Consider the following 15,912-nt stretch of genomic DNA (forward strand, 5'->3'; position numbering starts at 1 on the left):
CCCACAAGGATGTGAGCTCTAAGAAAGCAGGGAAACTTTGTCTTGTTCACCTCTGTATTCCCAGGGGTTTCACGTGTACTTAGCATATAGTACTATATGAATAGATCTACTGATTCAATGAAGCAATATAAGCATTTTTTTTAATCAGGAAAATAGGCTTTGGGTTTGTTGTTAATGGGCTCAAACACTCCTGAAGATTTTTATCCTAGGGCATTTTTCTAAATAGAAGGCCCAGTTTGAGATTTCTTTCAGAGTTAAATGCTTCAAAATTCTAGATAATTCTCCAGGTGAGTAATTAGGAAAAGACTTAATTCTTCAGATGAATTCTAAAGAATTATTTCTCTAGTGTTCATTGGGCTGTATTTAAATCACCATTTTACTTTTGACTCTGAATGATCCGATTTACAAATCCCAGCGAATCAAATTAACTAGTTAACTGCCAAAATGTAATCCCATTCAGGAAGTGAGATATCTGGTTTTATTGTCTACATTAGTTAAATGAACTTCTATTTCAGCTGTTTTAATGCATCTCATGTTATAAGCATTTAGTCCTAAAAAATGGCTGTAGTGCTTTCTAAAATCTGCTCAATTTTCCATATATTATTCAAAATTTGATATTTTAGTCTTTTGCCTCCTTCATCACTGATTTAAGATCCTGTACACCCACCTCAGAATATAAACATCTCAGTAAGGCTTTATGTTATAATTGTGAATAAACTGCCAGCATTTTCTACATGACTTGTCAATAAAATAAAACCTAACTTTTACCTGAACTGGTTGATGTTATGCAAATTTTAAGGAAATTAAGGTTTTTGCCTAAGAAGAGAAATTTGTTTTATGGTCTTGCAAAATTTTTTGCACTTTTTGTTAGGCTATTAAAAAATCCATTGCAGGGATTGTACACATGAATTAAAGACAAATAATGCCTTTGCCTGTGCATCTTTCCAGGTTGTAGGTACAATTCCTGTATCAGTTCTCCTTTTTTTTTTTTTCAGTAAAGACTTACACATTTTCATTTCAGTTTCCATTCTTTAAACATTGGCTGCAGCTATACCTGCAGTTTTCTATGAATGCAGACAATTATGGTAGGAGCTGGTGTTCTATTCTTGTGCATTAGCACCTGTTACCATTACAAGGCCTGCAAGTAAATAGCTTAGAAATAATAGCAATATATTTAGAAATAAAATAGTTGTAACACTTCTGTGCTTATATAGCACTGTTTTCCCCTAGTAGATTTCTTAATGAAAATCATTTCATCAAGTCTGAAAGTCAGTAGTTGGTACACAGATACTTTTTTTTTTCTTTAAAGGTTCAGATAGAATCGTATGCTTTCTCATTCATATGGTCTCTATGATTAACTTCACAGTACTGTGATTGTGTTGTAGAAGAGTATATAAATGAATGCTAATAAAGCTTATTTTTTTAGGGCACTAAAAAACTTAATATAATTTTCACATTCCTGAAATATTATCCTTATTTTTTAAAAATCATTTTAAAAGATTTTTATTTTTATTTTTTGCCAGGCAGAGTTAGACAGTGAGAGAGTGAGAGAGTGAGAGAGAGAGAGAGAGAGAGAGTTAGTTAGTTATAGACAGTGAAAGAGAGACAGAAAGGTCTTCCCTCCGTTGGTTCACTCCTCTAATGGCTGCTACTGCCAGTGCTGCGCAGATCCGAAACCAGGAGCCGGGTACTTCCTCCCAGTCTCCCATGTGGGTGCAGGGACCCAAGCACTTGGGCCATCCTCCGCTGCCATCCCTGGACATAGCAGAGAGCTAGACTGGAAGAGGAGCAACCGGGACTAGTACCCGGCGCCCCAACTGGGACTAGAACCCAGGGTGCTGGTGCCGTAGGCGGAGGATTAGTCAAGTGAGCCAAGGTGCCGGCCTATTTTAAAAGGTTTTTAAAAGCTCACAAATCACACAAGAACAGGCAGCAGGCTGTATTTAGCTGAGGGCCACAATTTGCTGACACCTTTTCTAAGTTGTTCCATGACATCCGTACGAGTATATGGCAGAAAGCATTATCCTTTTTTTTCTCTCTAGTGATGGCAAACATGGCACTAAGGAGGTAGTTGTATCAAGCTGCAAACAAGTTTATGGCCATCCACTCATTCAGCAAATGTTTGTTGAATGTCTATTTGGATGGAAATGAATGTTGCCAACTCTTATGTCACATCAAGGATTCCCCTGATCATTCAAATATTAATATGAATCCCATCTTGCAAGTCAAAAAATAAGTTTCTTCACAAATGAACATGGCCTTGTCATAGTGCTTAGTGACCCTAAATTCACTGCCTGAAAGATTCATATAGCTTTTTCAAAGAAACTCATATTTTAGGAGAAATACAACCTGAACTTTACAAGTTTACTGTATATCTACCTCAATTAGTGTCCCTCTGCAAAAGGAGAATAAGAGAGACAAGCAAAAATGATGCTCAGGGTTCAATAAAATTAGGATGAAAATCTCCAAGTCAAAATGTGTAAACAGGGCTATGCTGTGGCTTAATGGGTTAAGCCGCCACCTGCAGTGCCGGCATCCGGCATCCCATACTGGCGCAGGTTCCAGTCCCAGCAGCTCCTCTTCCAATCTAGCTCTCTGCTATGGCCTGGGAAAGCAGTAGAAGATGGCTCAAGTGCTTGGGCCCTGCACCTGCATGGGAGACCCAGAAGAAGCTCCTGGTTCCTGACTTCAGATTGGCACAGCTCTGGTCATTGTGGCCAACTGGGGAGTGAACAAGTAGATGGAAGACCTCTCTCTCTCTCTCTCTGCCCTCCTCCTCCTTTGTGTAATTCTGCCTTTCAAGTAAATATTTTAAAAATGTATAAACTATATGATCTAGTTTAAGGTTAAATACTCATTATCACATTGAGGGGGCATGTAGTAAAATTATTAGCATAAATGAGTATGATCTTCAGTTTTAGGAACTGAAATTCCAGTGATCTAAAAGTTCCAGCCTTACATGATATGTAATGAACTATTTTAAAAAGACTTCTATAACTTACAACATTTCTTCTAATATTTATCCCTGCACCAAGGGGCCTAATTAATTTAGAGCAAAGCAGTTTCTACTGAAAGAGACCATTTATCTCTCTGAGATATGAGTTATTGTATAATTGATTTTATATTTGAGAAACTTAGGGCTATGATAATTGTACATATATTCTATATTCATCCCCAAGAAATGCAATAAAATAAAAAAATAAAACTTTATTTTAGAATCCTTTTTCAATTTTCCTTTTCTTGGTTTCAGCAATCGTTTTGTAAAATGTAGATTTATTGCCAATCACATGCTCTGCATATTGAATTATGGAGTGGAGAATTAAAGGAAGAAGGTGGTCCACGAAGCTTTGGCCATATCAGTTTTTAAAGCCAGAAGTATGAAGCTGTGCAGTGCACCATTCAGCTAAGCTTTGGGCATAGACACATGCTGACTTTAAATATAGAGGACTGGCCAAGATCTTCATGGCTTTTCATCAACCAGTCAGGTAAGATTCTAGAGAGAACAAAGGAAGCTAGTACTACAGAAGAGCAACACTGGATGATGATACATGATAACATGCATAAAATTTTAATGAGTTGCTTGTGCCTCATGAATAAAGAAAGAAGAATCTGAAAAAGAAAATTCTGTGGACAGGTCAGTGGCATAGAGACTGTCCCTAGATGCTTTGGTGTAATGTGTGTAGCTACTACTCTAGTCACTAGTGTTGGCAAAGAAGATGCAGTCCTCAATGCCTCCCCTTAAGCCAAGGCTTTGACTCTGACAATCCATTAACATATGGTTAGAATAATGCAGTTAGTTAGCTTCATTATTCCCATATAATTACTCTTAATATCCTTACCAAATGCAAAGAGGATCTTTACATGTTTAACTGTTTTTGGTGTGAAATGATTAGCCTTCACTAAATCTCCTGATAAGATTAGAATGCAGGGAGGCCTGCCAATTTCCAGTCGATTCTGTTTGGCTTTAGGATTCACTGCTACTAGAGCATGCTAGTTATCAACAGGCAATATGACCTTCGATTTTATACTAAGTTGAAATTTTAATAATTTATATTGGAAGTATTCAACATAATGCAACTGTATTAATTTTATTTTGGGACAATCACTTCTGAAAGGTAACAAAAAAGGGTATTAATCTTGTGAGTAAGCATTGCGGTATGTGCTCACAAAGCAAAAAAAAAGAATTTTCAATATGGCACTAAGAGGGGTTTTTAGTCAAAATAAAAGATTGAGACCATACAAGTACACATAACTTTGATTTGGGGAGAGGAGAAAGTGGGAAATGAAGATGCTATGCCAGTTCATCTTTATAGAGGAGTAAATTCTTAAAACTAGAAAGTTACTGAAATTCAAATGACTCATCCTTCTACTCTAAATACATAAGAGTGATGGATAATATATAAAAAGGAAAGCAAATCAGCATAGCTGGGTTCAAAGACAAGATTAACATCTCCTTGGACTAAGAACAAAAGGGAAACTGCAAAGCAGTGTGAAGCAAATGCCTTGCTGGCTTCTGAGTGCAGAAGCATGCAGTGTTATCCAACACTTCAGTTTCAGAGAGGTGACCATGATAAAAGTGCTCAGAGGAAGGCAGGGTGAATAACAAAACAGCCAGTCCCATGTCAGACTTCCTGAACAGAGTTATGGATTTATGCGAAACTGTTAACCTAGGGAGAAAAAAAGAGAACCAGACACAGATTCACACTCCAAACTGAGCTACAACCCCAACTGACTCAGGGACAAGATTGGTGAGAGTCCTAAAACAGGATTATAAACACTAAACAATTAACAGTATAATGACATTCCAAAACTCCTGTATGTATGGAAACATTAAAAGTACCACTAAGTATCTAATGAGTTAAAAATATTTAAAACTATAGATGGCAAAATTATACAACATATCACCACTTGTGTGATGCCTAAGGGTATACAATGAAGGAAATGTAGAGCATTAAATATCTTTGCTAACTAATAAGAAAAGATGGAAAAATAAGTGAGTTAAATACTTATTTCAAGAAGTTAGAAAAATAGCCTTATATTAAATCTAAAGACAGAAAAAGGGAACATAAAATATACACAGAAAGTGTAATAAAAAAACCAAAAGCATAGAAAGTAATGATAAAACTAAAATCTGTTTAAGTAAAATATGACAATTAAGTGATAGAGAAAAGGCAAAAAAATAAAAGGACCAAAAAAAATAGATATAATAAAATTATTAAAAACATGACTACTAACAACTTAATACAAATATATTTGAAAAATTGGATTATAAGGAATATTTTAGAAAATATGTGCTATAAAAAACTCAAAAGAAGAACTTTTAAAACCTAAAGATATTAACCATTAAAGAAATGGAACATATATTCAAAAGTCTACCACTATCATAAGAGGTTCAAAAATTTTATCTGCAAAACTTATCAGACTTGGGGGCCTGCTCTGTGGCATAGTTGGCTAAGCCTCTGCCTGTATCCCAGATGGCCCACGTGCGTGGGTCCCTGCAGCCATGTGGGAGACCCAGAAGAAGCTCATGGCTTCCGATTGGCCCAGCTCCAGCTATTGCGGCCCGTTGGGGAGTGAAACAGCAGATGGAAGACCTCTCTGTCTCTCCCTTTCTTTGTCTGTAACTCTGCCTATTGTAACATCTTTAAAAAATAAAAATAGAATTTATCAGGCTTACAATAAATAATTTCCTGTCTATATAAACTGTAAGAGTAAAAAGAGGAAAATCTATCCATTCATTCACAGGAGGCTTATATAACCATGAATAAAAATCCTGACAAGGGCAATTTGAGAAAGATTACAAACTAATCATATGGAGAATCCTTAAAAGAAATAGCGAAAACAACCCATCAATGTATAAAAAATTAATGTATCATGGCCAAATTGAATTTATCCAAGAAATGAGAAACTTAGTCAACATTAGAAAAATTAGTCAACATGATTAATTCAATTTAAACAACAAAACCAAAAACATATGTTATTTGAATAGATTACAGAAACAACATTTAGCAAAAATCAGCATCAATTCATGTATAAAAACATTTTTATAGCAAATTACAAATACAACAGTAGTCTCGATTTCTTAAAGGATATCTATTAAAAGCCTGCAGTAAGCATAATAATCAATGCTGTAATTTTAAAAGAGTTCTCATTAAAGTCAGGATAAAGACACCAACTGTCATCATACCTGTGTTTAACATTTTAATGGAAGTCCTAGAACATGCAATAAAACAAGGGAAATAAATCGGGTATAAAAATTAAAAGTTAGACAAAGCTGTCATCATTTGCAAATGATTTAACTGTCTACATAGAAAAATCCAGAAGTAACTACAAGCTATTAGAACAAGAAAGTTTAGCAAGGTTGCTGGAAACAAAATCAATGCAGTAAAATTAATAACAAACCTCTATATAAGTAATAACCAATTAGATAACTCAATAGGGAAAAAACAAGACTCCATTTATAGTACTAACCAAAGCTGTAAAGAACCTTAGAAGAAATTTAGAAATGGCTATGCAAAATCCTTATGGAATGAACAGAAGTTATTAAAGGATATAAAATATTTGAGTGAAAGGAAAGATAAAATATGCACGTGAATTGGGAAATTCATCCAATTGATCTATAAACTTGATGCAGTGCCAAAGAGACGGGAAAAGAACTGAAAACACAAGTTACAAACTCAAAGAAGATGATTGCAAGGATCATAACTGACAGATTTAAAAAGAAACTTTTACAACTAAACAAAAAGTAGAAAAAATGAACAAATGGTAAGAACAGACAATACTCAGACAAGGGAAAATGTGAATGGAAAACAGATTTATGGAAAAGCACTTTGCCTTAAAATCAGTTGCATATACATCAATTCAGCAAGGACTCACAGCATGTGTGCAGATTGTTTAAAATTTTAACCATACCAACTGTTGATAAGGATATAGAGATTAGGAATTCCATGCCCTGGTAGTGAGAGACTAACTTCCTTCCCTTTGAAAGTCGATTTGCCAATAGCTAGGAAAGTTGGAGATATTCATACTTTTGACCCAGAAATCTCACTTTTAAATATCTACTCCAAAAAACTTTCTCTTGCCGAAAAATACACAGTGTTTTGTGCAGCACTATTTGCAAAATTGAATATTGTGAAAAGTCTAATTGCACCTAGGAAAGGGAGGATGAATTTTATAAATTAATAGAATAAAACAGAGCCTCACATATTAGCATAGATAAATAACAGCAATGCTAAAAGAAGACAATTGAAGGAGGATATGTATTTAATGAAAATCTCTATGGGTGTTATAAAGAAAAATAACACATATATAGGAATGATAAACTTCTGATTCAGGAAACTGGTTATATCTGGGGTGAAAGAGAGGGAAATGGGATGGGGGAACATAGGAGGTTACCATATTTTTTTCTGTCAATGTTTTATTCCTGAAAAATAAATCTGAAGAAAATCTGGTAACATGTTAGATAGGATAGACTGAATATAAGACTGATGGGTATGTGGGAATTTGCTAGGTGAAATCTCCATATATTTGACATGGATCTTAATTAATGAAAATATTTAGATGAAATAAAAACGGTTTCATCCAATATTCCTGAAAATTGCCCTCCAGTATAGGAATAAGCCTGGCATTAAAAACACACACTGAGTAATGGTGGCACTTGGTTTTAGGTTGACCTTCAGACTGCTTGATACCAATCTTATAGGTAGTTCTTTCATCCTTTTACTGGAAAGTTCTGATTCCAGTCCTTTGAAGCCCTACTTTTACCCTGATCCACATCTTGTTTTTCTTAAATTTATTCATAATCCAGTTGTTAAGAATAGTTTTAATTTATCCTTAGCTTAAATCTCACCAACAGGTGCTAATCATCACCCTTTCTTGGAATCAGTCTGTATTACATCAAACCCTTCCTATATCCAGAGGAAGAAACCTCATGTCTTGTCGTGTACTGCTGCACTTTAAAGTCAAAACATCCTAGCAGGGTTGTAAGCATGCCTTGTGGCCATTTTACAGATGTGGAACTGAGACTCAGAATGGTGCAACAACCTACCTGATGTCACACAGCAAAGCTCATGCTTGTCAAACCTGAGACTGGAATTTAGGCTGATTACCATGCTCATATTCTTTTTCCTGTGCCTAATGTAACTTAGTAAACCTTAAAGACATCTATTAAACTGACCTGCTATTCTTTTTTCTTAGAATTCATGCAGTCAATGGAGTAGAGTGTTATGGAATCCTCCTGTATAAGGGAATATAGGTCCAAGCTCACTACACACAGCTTTTAGAATGCTGATTGTGCTGCTTATAGCTGTAGTCTGTCCATGGTCTAGGCAAAAAGGGTCCTTGTCATTGACACATGATCCAACTTAATTCAGCAGGTTAAAGGCACTGATCAGAATTTAGGACCAAAGCTACCAAACAGGGAGACTTTGGTCACAGTAGATGTTTGAAGTAGGATTGGAGATCCTGATCCTGGCCCATTTGCTGACACGATGAAATGAAAGTTGCTTGCAGATTAGGCTTATGTCATTTGTGTTCTCTAAGTGACTGAAGTTGATGAATGACTGTCTATAGTATATCTGTTACTTTTCAACTAATGTGTATTTTAAGGCATTTCAATATACTTATATAACATATCAATCGGTTGATCTGAATGTTTTGGGAATTAATACACAGTATGGTGTCTTTTTTCAGCCTTCAAAGTACAGAATCACAACTGGCTCAACAATATCAAACTTAAATACTGAAATATACAAATAAGTTTGACAGTTAGGAACCCATGAATATCAAACGAATTCTTAGGAAAAAAATACATCCTTCATTGCATTCTTTTCTTTGATCCATAAATGTGTTTGTACTAACTGTTTTTTAGTTGGCCTACCAGAAAACTTAAGTTCAAAAAGATGTCAAAGGAAACTTAATTGCCTAAAATGGCACTGCTCTGTTTTCCCTAGTTTTGAGCTACCAGAATGGTTTTCTTTCCACAACTTCTAGGATTTTATACTCTATACTTTAACAGCTAGTCCATGAAAAGTGCTCAAACTTATCCCTTTCTTTTCCCCAGAAGGCTCTTTCAAATGACATATAATAGATGGTAAAAGTTTATTTCTACCTAAACAATGTAACAGTTGTTCTGCTTAGTGTTATGTGTTAGCACACATTACACAGAGAGTAAAGTTTTAGTGGAATGAGAAAATTGTGAATTATTAAAAAGAAAATGTATAAACTTTAAAATAGTTCAATTATTTTAACAGTTGCTTTACTTAAATTCACAAACTGATTCTTGCTGTTAAGTGCTATTACTGGTGTTCTTTTAGGTAACCTAGAAATCAGATAAAAATAGCTTAACATTAGTATATTGACTATATTTAAAGGAATGCTTGAGTAAAATTATGCTTTGGAAATATACTCCAATTAAAATTTAAATAACCAGCCTAGAAATCTTGTAACACTATATTAATTCTAATCTTATCATAAATTAACAAAATTAAGGAGTTGATGGCATATTATATATTAATGTTAATTGTATCACCTCTTTTCTGGTCATTTGAAGGAAATGATAGTTCTTCTGAGAAGTAAGGACATACATATTTGCATTTCTAACCTTGCCCAAATGTAATTTAATATATAGGTAACTGAATAAATTAATCTGCAAAGGAAAAATGAGTTAACATAATCCAATTCATAATCAACTTTTTTTCATAAATCCAAGGTAATGCTCCTCTGTGATACCCATACATTTATAATTCAGAATCCCCACATTTAGAATTGTGTTTCCCTTTATTCTCCCATGTCTCCTCAAAGCAATCACTGAGGTGGTTCTAGTTATCTTCTAGTGGTATTAAGATTTAAAGTGTGAACTAGGAACTAGAAGACAGAACTATGTATGTTTTTCAAAATCATAAAAATAAAATATGTTTCATTGATATTAGAAGCACATGCAATAGTGAAAGGAAACATTATTAAAAATGTTATTGAGGCTGGCACTGTGACACAGCAGGTTAAGCTGTGGCTTGAAGTGCCAGCATCCCATATGGGTGATGGTTCGAGTCCCAGCTGCTCCACTTCTGATACAGCTCTCTGCTTATGTGCCTGGGAAAGCAGAGGAAGATGGTTCAAGTTCTGGAGCCCCTGCATCCACATGGGAGACCCAAAAGAATTTCCTGGCTCCCAGCTTCCGCCTAGCCCAGCCCTCGCCATTGAGGCCATTTGGAAGGTGAACCAGTGGATGGGAAGTCTGTTTTTCTACCTTTCAAATAAATAAAATTGTTTTAAAAAATATTATCAGGTTCTAGTCCCAGTCGGGGCGCCAGATTCTGTCCTGGTTGCTCCTCTTCCAGTCTAGCTCTCTGTTGTGGCCCGGGAGGGCAGTGGAGGATGGCCCAAGTTCTTGGGCCCTGCACCCACATGGGAGACCAGGAGGAAGCACCTGGCTCCTGGCTTCGGATTAGCGCAGCGCGCCAGCCATAGTGGCCATTTGAAAGGAAGGAAGACTTTTCTCTCTGTCTCTCTGACTGTCTAACTCTGCCTGTCAAAAAAAAAAAAAAATTAAAAAGTAGTCTACCACCAAAAAGGGATTGAAAAACAATTATGAATGACCAAATAAAAGGAAAGGACAGGAAGGGAAAGAGAACACCTTAGTGTTTTATTTAATTAAAAATTCTTATTAAAATTTATCAGACATATACAATTATACATATTTATGGGGTACTATCTGATGTTTCATTGCATGTATACATTGTGTGATGTCCAATCAGTAAATATACTTAGAGAAATGCACAATAAATTAACACTATTTGTATTCATCCCCAGAACTTTTTTCTCCTATTCTAACTGTAGCCTAATACCCTTCAATCAACCTTTCCGAATTCCTCTGTCTTCACTTCTTTCTCCAACCTCTGGTAACCAGAATTTTATAACTGTAACTTCTATGAGATCACTTAATCTTTTTCAGAGTAAACGTATTAGTGAAATCATGCAATGTTTGTCTTTCTGTTTTTGGCTTATTTTACTTAACATAATGACCTCAAGTTCCAGCCATTTTATTGTAAATAAGATTTTATCATTTTTATGGCAGAGTAATATTCCATTATGTATATGTACTGGATTTTCTTTATGAGTTCATTAGTAGATGAATATGTAGATTGTTTCTACTTTCTGGCTATTCTGAACAATGCTACAATCAACATGGGAGTACAGATGTCTCTTCAACAGATTTCATTTCCTTTGGTTATATACCCAGTAATGGGACTGCTGAATCACATCGAACTTCTATACATAGTTTTTTAAGGAATTTCCATATTGTTTTCCTCAGTGCTCTACTGCTTCGCATTCCCACCAACAATGTGCAAGGACTGCTTTTTCTCCATATCCTCACCAACACTTGTTATCTTTTGCCTTTCAGTTGACAGGTAATCTTACTGGAGTGAGGTGATCTCTCACTGTGGTTTTGATTTAAATTTCTCTGATGATTAGTGATGTTGTACATTTTTTCATGTGTTTGCTAGCTATTGGTATTTCTTCCTTTGAAAACTGTTTAGATGTATTGCCCATTTTTTAATTGGGTTGTTTTGAGTTCCTTATATAATCTGGATATTAACTACTTGTCAGATATAAAGCTGGCAAATATTTTCTCCTATTCTGTAGGCTGTTGATTATTTGCTTTAATGTACAAAACTCTTTAATTGGATGCCATCTCATTTGTCTATTTTTGCTTTCATTTCCTGTGCTTTGGGGTCTGATTTAGAAAATCCTTACCTGTTTCAATGTCCTGAAATGTTTTCCCCACGTTTTATTCTAATAATCTCAAAGTTTCAGGTCTCACATTTAGGTATTTTCAAAATAGATCATGACAATTTCTTAACAATTCCACTCTCCAGTGTGGGCCTTCTTAAATTGATTTTATATTCAATAGCCACACTTTTCCTAAGACTTCCATGTTGTTATAACCTTGCACAAAAGCCTTTGGAAGTAAACTGTGGATTATAGAATCAAATCCAGTGGTCCATAGTCTTGCCCATTCTTAATATACAAACATCTCTTGTATTATCTTCCAGTCATCCAATCAAGTCTTCCTGATTCCCTCCAAACTCTATCCTTGTTTAATTTTTTTTACTGTACTCTTTTACAGTGGTTGCTGTACTCCCATTCACTTTTGAAATCCTACCTATACTGTAAGGCACAGCCCTAGATAATAACTCATGTCGCCCAGCACAGCACAGTCTCATTTCTCAGAGCCCTAGTATACTAGTATCCTGTCATGGAGCTTCTTGCATGTGATTTTATACTCAGCTGAATTATTGTCCAATTGATATGCTTCATGAATTCATTCCTTCAGAAAATATGGATGTAGCGCCTATCATGTGCAGGTAACATCTTTGATACTATAAAATGCCTCTAAGTTGAGGAATAATTTCTTCCATATTTGGAAAGGTGTAGAGGTAGTTTTTTTTTGTTATAATCACTGAGATGCTATTGACATGTAGTGTATAGTGTGTAGATGATGTACAGCAGTCTCATAATATGAATTATTCTTCCTTAAACGCAAGTTTGAGAGAGTTCAAGATGAATTAGACATAGGTCACAGCCTCAAAAAGAGTTTATAGATCCAAAGGGAAGATAGCATGAGTGTCATGCAGGAGGAACGTTATGGCGGGGGAAGCCATTGCAATCCATAAGCTGTACTTTGGAAATTTATATTCATTAAATAAAAGTTAAAAAAAAAAGAAACCGTTTATATACCAACAACTATTCATTTCAGGATTGGGCTTGATCATATCACATCAATCTCTCATTGTGTCTACTAGTAGTCTAGACACATAATAGACAGTAGGTAAAGACTTCCTGACTTGCATATATTAAAAAAACCCTAAAACTCAGTGAATTATATGCCACCCAGGAGAGGGATACCTACGTAGATAATCATATCTCTCTCTCACTGCATTTTGAAACCAATGAAGAAGACCAAGCTGTGAAAATAGAGTCTGCAACCCTCTAAGGGGGCAGCTGTGAAGCTCTGGGAATGGAAAAAAGCTGTCTCTCATATGAAGTAGCAAGACAAAGGGAAGGAAAAAGCACTGATGAAACATTAGAAACTGCAATTCTTTGTCTTGAACCTTGGGTCTGCTATACAGAATTTTACCTTACAGTGTGATTGGTGCTGAATAGCTGTAGATTTGTTTTCTTTTTTCATATCCTCTTCCTGACTATAACAATCATAAACTGCATACATTGCAGAGAAAAATTTACTCAGCTTATCTACACAATGTTATTCTTTTGTTTATAACCAAATTTTATTCATCTGTACCTCTTGTTGGGCTGCAGGAGTTAAATAAAATGACAAATAGTTTTCATTATACATGTCAACTGTGGAAAAACATACATGCACATCTAAAAATACTACGCTGGATACAGATTATCCCTTTCTTCTGGAGGGAACATAATCCTTTTTTCATTTGTTCTTATAACAGTGCTATGAGACAGACATTGTCATTCCATTTTATGGCTGTAGAAACCATGGCCCCCAGAGATAATGTAAGTTTCCAGAAGTCATGTGGTTTGTGTCAAGGCCTGGACTAGATGCCAGAGCTCTTGACTCCCTAGACAATATATTACTCAGGAGACTGACTTTATTGCTTCACAAATAAGAAGGGTCCTTCATAAAAAGCAACAAATCTACATACCATCCGAGATGCCAGACTTCTGCAATCTGTTTCAATTTGCAGGATTCTCTATGTTACACTGATCTTAGTTAACTATACACCAGAGAAAGCAGAGGAATAGAATTTGTCATTTGCAAAAGTTGGCATCAATCTACATTGCTCAACACATTCTTGCCCAGTAATCTAAACTTGCTATAAAGAAACAAGTTTGGGACTGTCTCATACCTGCCACTCCCAAGGGAAATAATGAAAATTTTTTATCCAAGATTACTGGAAGGATTATAGCAGACTCACAAAATAACACAAGTCTAACTGGGCTGTAGGATCTTCTTTATTTTTTTTTTTTTTTTTTTTTTTGACAGGCAGAGTGGACAGTGAGAGAGAGAGACAGAGAGAGAAAGGTCTTCCTTTGCCGTTGGTTCACCCTCCAATGGCCGCCGCTGCAGCTGGCGCACCGCGCTGATCCTGGCAGGAGCCAGGAGCCAGGTGCTTTTCCTGGTCTCCCATGGGGTGCAGGGCCCAAGCACCTGGGCCATCCTCCACTGCACTCCCTGGCCATAGCAGAGAGCTGGCCTGGAAGAGGGGCAACCGGGACAGAATCCGGCGCCCCAACCGGGACTAGAACCCGGTGTGCCGGCGCCGCAAGGTGGAGGATTAGCCTATTGAGCCACGGCGCCGGCTAGGATCTTCTTTAACAGACAATAAAAATCCTACTAAAAGCAAAAAAGTCTTTTGAATAGAAATGTATAAAAGCAGATTGGTCCAATGAAGATTAATACTAACATCTCTTGATATTCTTGATAAATTCTTAAAACTTAGATATATGAAAGTTAATTTCAGAGACATCTACTTTGAATTAACAGAAATTTTAAGTCACTTGGTAGAGAAAGGAAAATGCAATTGACTTGGGAACCTGGATATTGGATGCTGGGTATATTTTAGGATAAAACCTTTATCAGGCTATCTCAGGCTATCTTAAAGAGCCATTCAGATCTAACATTTATTATTTATCACTTCAAATCGATTATAGACTCTTTAAAGGCAAGGAGAATTCCTTATAGTCCCACTGTTTGGAGTAATGAGATAATGTATTTTAAATGACTATCTAATGCCTGACATATGAGAAGTAACCAACAAATAGAAGTTTCTATGGTAGTATTTTTTTTATACATGAAAGTGAAAATCACAGGGATTGGATCTAGCAGGTGGTCAATGTTTACACATATTGCTATTTAACATCTAATTGTCAAATTAATCAAACACACCCTAAACCCTTAGTAGTGAAATAAACAAGTAAAATTTACTAGATATGGTTATACCTGCATTTCAGAATATCAGAAAAGGAGCATGGATAGTACCGCTTGTCTTAGATACCTATGACTTAAAATCTGTTTCCCAGATCTCTTTGTGAAGTTGGTTACACCAAGAGTCCCTTAGATGCAAACACTTTTAATACTTTGCTATAGCAACCAGTGAATGCAACTTCAAGGCTCATTAAGCTAGTAAATATAGCAGATCTTTGGAATTTATGGATTTAACATTTGCAATTTACATGATTCCTGAAGTAACACTATGAATCCATGACCTGTAGAAACTTACAATGTTGTTGACACCTGAATTTGGTTCTTGGATGTTGAGAGTCTAGCATAGTAGGATTGGCAAAGCTAGTGAGTGAGTCAGCTAATTGCCTGGCATTCAAAAGTCTATGCCCTTCTACACTTGTTGGGACATATGTAGCAATTCTACTGAAGTGATAGTAGTTAACTTTAATTCTACGTGAAAAATGGCCCTGAAAAGAAAAACAACTGCAAGAGCTACTGCTGGCAGTGAAAGAAAGTGCTAGTTCTTAGCTAGAAAATGGCTTTGTAAATGACTTTGGTCTTGTATTTATAGAATCATTAATGGTCTGAAAAGGGTCTGTTAAATTTTTCCGTTATACTTTACTGCATTTTATGAAGGAAATTATATGCTACAGTGATGTCTGAGGATGTGAGGAGTCAAGAAGGTCTCAGGGCCTATCCCTTGTGAATGAAGAAGGTGTGCTGTCCTCCCATTATGGTGCTTCATTAGAAACAATAGCATGTCACTCTGAATGGATAAGTTTCTAAAAAATATTTGAGAAACTATTCCATGTATTATCTTTCAGGCTACTCTAGAGATTGTGGGTTAGCAATCCTGTTACAAGGACAATCAAATCATTTATTAAAATTCCACAGAAACAATTAAAATGCATGCTCTAACAAAAACTGCAGGT

The 15,912-nt window shown here is 35.8% G+C and overlaps 1 protein-coding gene across 6 annotated transcripts in view; it reads right to left on the reverse strand.

Annotated features, from left to right (window-relative positions):
• TENM1 (teneurin transmembrane protein 1) overlaps positions 1-15,912 on the reverse strand; it is an 870,866-nt gene that overhangs the window by 663,714 nt on the left and 191,240 nt on the right. The gene's annotated exons all lie outside the window — the stretch shown is intronic.

This window comes from Oryctolagus cuniculus, chromosome X, assembly GCF_051225735.1.
Source record: "Oryctolagus cuniculus isolate XC-2025 breed Fujian yellow rabbit chromosome X, ASM5122573v1, whole genome shotgun sequence".
NCBI classification, from domain to species: Eukaryota; Metazoa; Chordata; class Mammalia; order Lagomorpha; family Leporidae; genus Oryctolagus; species Oryctolagus cuniculus.